Genomic DNA, 6,460 nt, shown 5'->3' with positions numbered 1-6,460 from the left:
TCAATTACAAATATTGGAAGCAAAAGAAATCAGAAATCGTAACATAAAATGTTTGCCCACACCAATTGCAGCTATTTCATGTTGGAAATTTAATTTTCTACGAGAAGGATTTAACTTGAGCAATTATAGCTTGTCTTATTAAATTCGAAGAGTTGTGCTATTGCATACTTGTCAATCAAGCAAACATTGTATTTGCCAAATACAAAATTACAGGATTAGTGTCCAAGAGAACGAACATCAACTTGTAAGAATGGACCTACACACTTTGTTATCTTCAGTCTGTAAAATCGCTCCTATGCCACTTGGAGATTCAGAGATAGATCACATTCCAAGTGTCAGGTCCTTAATATAATTCTCAAGAATACATGCGAAGTTTGAAGCATTTCATAAGACAAGATGACTCTGGTGATTCTAGAAAGTTACTTGAGCAAATTAAAAAAAGTATTGAATAGTTCCTAAGGAAAATTGTAACTTGTCGATGATTCTCATGAGTAGCAAAGTTGGCTACAACTTAGAAAATATTGCCTTTGACTATAAGGCCTCCTTTTACTAACCAAAATTGCATCCTATATGAGGTAAAATGTAGCTAGGTATTTATGAACTGACACAGCTACGTGCAGCAAGAGAAAGCGAAGATCTAACAAAACACAAATTTAATTAGTTATTGCTCTTGTACTATGCTCCATACAGGAAGTATTACGCCACCCAAACTATTAAAGTAACTTCGGAATCATTAATATAGAATATTGAAACAAACAACGTGGTGAACAACTGACGAGTATAGTGTCACCATTCAGTCATTCAATATATATAGATAATAAAGAGCTATAGCCTGCAATTACGCTCAGGTTCAGCTGCACTATGACATGATAAGACCATATGCTTATGTGATTCTTGGAAGGTTATTCAGTAAATAAAATATCAATGATATCAGATGAAAACACTACCGCCAGAAACAACCTGCCATGACTTAGCATCAGTTCTGGCAAAACTGCAATGAAAATTGTTCCACCAAGTAGTTGTACAGGTGTGACAGTACTATTGCTATACCTTCTTGATCCATGGAACTTTAATATGTTTTGGACCGCTGCTTGGGGCTGCCGAGTGTGACGAGTTCTCCTCGCGTCATGAGGCTATACCTAGGTACGCGCGATTCACCCAATCCACCGCGACCTCGATCTAATCCGGCATTGGCAGGAGACTATAGGAAGGTCCTTTAGAAGGTTACTGTTGCCTTGACAACCGTCGGCTGACTCGGATCTTCCCTGCCGCCCTGTTGCAGCAATCGACGGCTTGCTATCTTCTTCATTAGTACGGCATCTAGGAATCCATGTACAAGCTAGCAGCCTCGGCCTGCATTCTGAGGAATTGATCTCATTACTTTATCTAGAGATTGATTAATACTTTCCTACTCATGAAGATAAATTGATCTTTTGCATTCTCTTCTTCTCAACCAGGCTTGATAATTGTTACACAGTTGCCTTATTACGTGGATGTGTAGATAAACCTGGAGGCCCGGACTTTGCTCGGAAACTCAATCGACGTCCGGAGAACGTGATCCCAGGAGAAACTAAGCTGTATAGTCCTTACGGCCAAAGCTCCTCTCCGAGTCGCCCGCACCTGACCTGCAGAACAAAAACAGAGGAAGATGAGGTAGGGGGAGCACGAACTGAGAGGGTACAGTGGCCGGTAACCGGATCGGCACCATGTACGAGCCCAGCGGCGGCGGGCCCTGGGAGGCCAGGAGCTGAGGCCGACGCCCTCCTCAACGTCGAAGTCAAAGTAGCTCCGGCCGGCTGCTTCGAATCCTTTTGTCGCCGGCTTCGGCGGCCTCGCTCCGTCGTAGGTGGCAGGTTCTGGACGGGAACCGAGCGCGGGGGTGGGGGGTGGGGGGCGACGCCGGATTCGGCGGCGACCAGATCGGAAGGGGAAGAGGTGGGTTCGGGAGCGATAGAGATAGATCGCGTTTGACTGACCTACAATTTTTTTTCCACCGGAAAACCAACTTGGGAAGAGAACGCGATGGGTGGAGGGATTGACGAATCGGGCGACGTAAGGAGGAAGACGGAACTTTACGTTTTTTTAAAGTAGTAGAGAAAACATGTTGCATGTTGTCGTTTCATGGTTTTATTAATTTAAAGCCGGACAATTCTTGCGTCTTCGTTTCAATATCTGCAAGGTTTCATGACATCTACATGTTGGTGGGTAGGTGCAAGGCCTTCAAAATTATTCAAATATAGATCTTGTTCACAATACAAATTAGTAGATAAATGCAGATGATAACATCTTTCTTTTTATGGAGTGAAAGGGAAAATATATATATTGCTTTGGTTTGTTGCCGCTTTGCAACAAAACAAATTAATAGCCTGCGAAGCCTGAATTTCTGAACCTGTTGCCGAATCCATGAAAGATAAACCACGACATATTCTGAAACGTCAAGTCAAAAGAAATAAGGAATGATGGTGACATTCCACATCATTGCATTTTCCTGGCCTTTTCAGTTATATGTCTCTCCGGGTTCTCATCTCATGTACGGCAATTATTCCAAATAGCACAAAAAATAACCATGCGAAACTGAGAGAAGTAAAACACAAGGGATTGGTCTCCTTTTTTTGTGTGCAGAAAACAGTGAGTTTTATGCCTCTATTATAGGGTTATAATCAGCTACTAAGAGCATAGAGATACAATCCGAAGGATATCGCAACCAACAAGTAGTGAGAATATTAGTTCTGACAACAGAAGCTAAGTAGTCGGCTACCCTATTGTGATCACGGCTAATCTTCCAAAAGTCTTCTTCTAATCTCAGTAATTAAATGTCCAGAGCTCGAGCAATTAAGAGAACCATTTAAAGTGGCATCTGCTGCCTTTCGAACAGTCTGACTCTAGTATAGCACTCATCTCAGCCTCAAGCGCGTCAATACAGTGAAATACTCCCTCCGTCCAAAGATACTTGTCGAAGAAATAGATGTATCTAGATGTATTTTAGTTCTAGATACATTCATTTTTATGCATTTTTTTGACAAGTATTTTTGAACGGAGAGAGCAGATATTAACAAGTGGCAAAGATAACTTCTCCCAAAGAGTTACCAAGAACCATACATGTGCCGCACTTGGATCAGACGTGTATGATTCATCTGAAGACAACGCAACCCAGTCAGCTGGGGGCGTGGCCAGGGGTGTAGCTCTGCCAGCGAAGGCGCAATTACCAGGCGAGGAGGATGCATATAATAATAGGGTATATCAAGTGAAATTTTGTGAACCTCCTTTTGTTGAATCTGATAAATTGATGCCATGTAGCTGCACAAGGAATTGGCCTCTGATGTTGAACTTTCAGCAAAGAAACGAAGTGTTAGAATAAATTCGAGGCACTCCGTCGATCATCCGAGGACCCAACAATCACACGAGCACGACACCGAGATTTGTTAACGATGTTCACCGATATGGCTACATCCTCGGGGCATGACTACGGGCGCTCCTCCCCGTGACACCGTCACAATACCGCACCAGGTTGCCCTGGACGCCGGCACATGCCGCCGGCTTCCCCTGCGTTCCTGTGCTATTATGTTGGCATATGTTACATCGTGTGTCTACCCCCGCTATATATGAGAGGCCTAGGATACAAGTGTCCTACTAGGACACGACTCCACATCCTATGTAAACACGATACAACTCATAGTCCAACTGTAACCTACCTTGTACACTATACTCGACACAACTCCAACAAACTCCACCTTGGCGAATATTCTCCACCATCTTGAGTTCGTCCATGCGTCAAACTTTCATGTACATTGAACTTGAGTTTATCCCATGAGCACCGCTGCTACTCCAAGACTCCATGTGACTCCACCTGCAACTTGTAGTCCCTTCTTTTCTTGACCACAGTCAACACTCGAGCGAAATTAAGTTTCACATTACTCTAGTTTGCCCTCCCAACTTCCAGAGTATCAGTCCAACGCCATCACACACCGATCACTGACCTACGTGAAAGTGAACAACTCACATATTGGGTGTCAACATAAGAGTTAGTTGAACTCAACATCACCGCTCCTTTCTTGACCGCCTGTCTGAAACTTGAAAGAATTTCACCGTTGCTTGTCGTCGTCCCGAGTCAAATTCGCAGTTGTCTCACCACATGTATGACCACCAGAGCCCTGGCCCGTCTCCATGTCCCGTGCATACCGCACGCCTCGCCGCTATTACCGCGTCGAGGCTCTGCTGTCCCGGTCGAGTCTCAAGGGTCGCAAAACCACACCACTCAACCCCCATTGCAGAGTACCATCGATCGTCATCGACCGATGACGAGTTTCATGCTTCCATCAGACCACCGGGCTCCAGTCCGAACCGCATGTCACTCGCTTTCCCCCCTTGCTGAATAGGCTTCGATTCTCTGAATCCTTACACCGTAGCCCCTATATCCAGCTCCACCTTCAACATGACTCCATGGTAGATGATCAGTCCACCCTCGCGCCCCGTCAACTTCAAGCTCTCATGTGCACCGTCTTGAATCAACCCCGCTCCATAGTCTTGTTGAAGCCACACAAGCCCTCAGGGCCTGCGCCACGTGTTTCCACGCCCAGAAGTTGGTCACCATAAGCATCACGTTCCTATGTCGTCGTCGCCGATCCCACCACCTTCTTCTGTACCAACCGACTTGCATCGATCCATCAGACAATCTAGTCTGACCCAGCCGAACTCGTTCGACTGTATGACACGCTTGAGGCTCCCAAATCGTCTTACGCGAATTTCCATCCATCACCTGATAATTCCATCTTAGCTAACATGACTTCCCGCAACGCCATCAAGCATCCCCGTTGTGCCAACAAATCTTTCATCCGTGTCTGCCATAACCCAACGTTTTCAGTTCCATGAACTTCTCCACCTCAAACCTGGTATCTGTTGGCGCCACAGTTCTTTATACGGCTGACCCTGCGAAAAACTATCCGAGCTTTCCTCACGTGATGCCCAAGTACACAAGAAAAACCTGACGTCCTCGTGCACTAATAGCAAATTCCAACCAAAGAACACTTTTGATCTTCACGTGTAGTAGCTCTAGCTCAACTCCCGATGCTGTTGTTGCTTTGCCACGATGCTCTCCAATGGACTGTCGTATCATGTTGGACTTTTTCCGCTAGATGTGATCTGCCTCTCGCCGTGCCCACTTGAGGACTCGGTCCTTTTTTTTTTCACAAAACAAATCTCCTGTGTCCTGTCTGTGGCTTCAGCGTTGTACGCGTCCCTGCCTCTGCCTTGAGTCCATAGCACCTCCGCGGATGCGCTAGCGCCCGAGCAGCCTCCAGTGCATAGGCCAGCATCGCCGGCCCTCCACGCTCCAAGCCTGGCTTGGCCAGCTGCGTACCTCGCGCCGCTCACAAAAAACCGAGCCGAACTCCTGCCATGCAGTATGCGTTACGCCTCCACAAGAACAGATCGAGTCTCCCGATCCGAGTCCGACCGCAACTCGCGTGCGCCGTCAGACGCTCGCCCGATCGTCCTCGCAAGAATAACATTATTTGCTTTTTCAGGAGTTAGTAAACATTTTTTTACAGGTAAAGATGTAAGAGAAAATTGTGGTAGCTCCCGGGTGTTACTATACCATCATGAACACTAAATTCAAAAAAATGAAAAAAAAAAAAGAAATTTGATCAAACATTTTAGGTGCCTGAAAATGACATGACTATGTCCCTATAACCTCATTCAGAATATGATATCATATCGGCTTAAAGACACTGCGTACGAAAATAATAGCCATGTCATTTTCCATCATGTGGGTAGTAAAACATAAGAGGTGTTTTCCAATAATAACTTTTTTATTAATGCATTAAGGTAAAACAAAATAAGTAAACTCAACCTATCCAGTAACATGATGACAAAGCATCGCAACACATAGTCAATATATGGACCAACACATAGCTAAAAGAGAAAAACAAAAGACAATGAGAGCAATGCTCACAATCAGCATCAATAAGGCACCTAGCCCTAGCGCCTCTAGGTTTCATGGCGACACTACAAATTTCATAGCCTACAAGAAGAAGAAATGCCGACTGTGACTATCTTGCAAAGAAGGCCACTAAATCTTGATGAGTCAAAAGATTGGATAAAAACAATGTATCTTTACTTGCTCTAGGTACAAACATGCAACATGCCAACCCTGAATTCAATCATGTGCACTCTATAAAAAATTCTATTGTGCTAGGCACCTTACTTTGTACTCACTTCTAATGCTACATTTTCTTCAAATACACGTATTACCTTTATTTATAATCTAGGGTCCTCGCTTATGACCTTGCACTAGTAGAAAACAGAGCTTTGGTCACAGCTCAATATACACATTAGTCTCGGTTGCATCACGAACCGGGACTAATGTGAGCATTAGTCCCGGTTCGAGCGGCTAAGGCGTCGGGAAGGCATTAGTCCCGGTTCAAATGGGACCTTTAGTCCCAGTTTGAGGTTCAAACTCTAC

At 44.8% G+C, this 6,460-nt stretch overlaps 1 long non-coding RNA gene across 1 annotated transcript; it reads right to left on the bottom strand.

Moving 5' to 3' along the window:
- Nucleotides 1-781: 781 nt before the first annotated feature.
- On the bottom strand, nucleotides 782-2,012 carry LOC119340954. Its single transcript, XR_005164768.1, has 2 exons — nucleotides 1,706-2,012; nucleotides 782-1,625 (listed from the first exon to the last, which is right to left on the bottom strand). It is a non-coding gene; the product is annotated as an uncharacterized LOC119340954 (long non-coding RNA).
- Between the last annotated feature and the right edge of the window lie 4,448 nt (nucleotides 2,013-6,460).

This window comes from Triticum dicoccoides, chromosome 7B (assembly GCF_002162155.2).
Source record: "Triticum dicoccoides isolate Atlit2015 ecotype Zavitan chromosome 7B, WEW_v2.0, whole genome shotgun sequence".
NCBI classification, from domain to species: domain Eukaryota; kingdom Viridiplantae; phylum Streptophyta; class Magnoliopsida; order Poales; family Poaceae; genus Triticum; species Triticum dicoccoides.
This window is presented reverse-complemented; position numbering and strand designations above follow the sequence as displayed.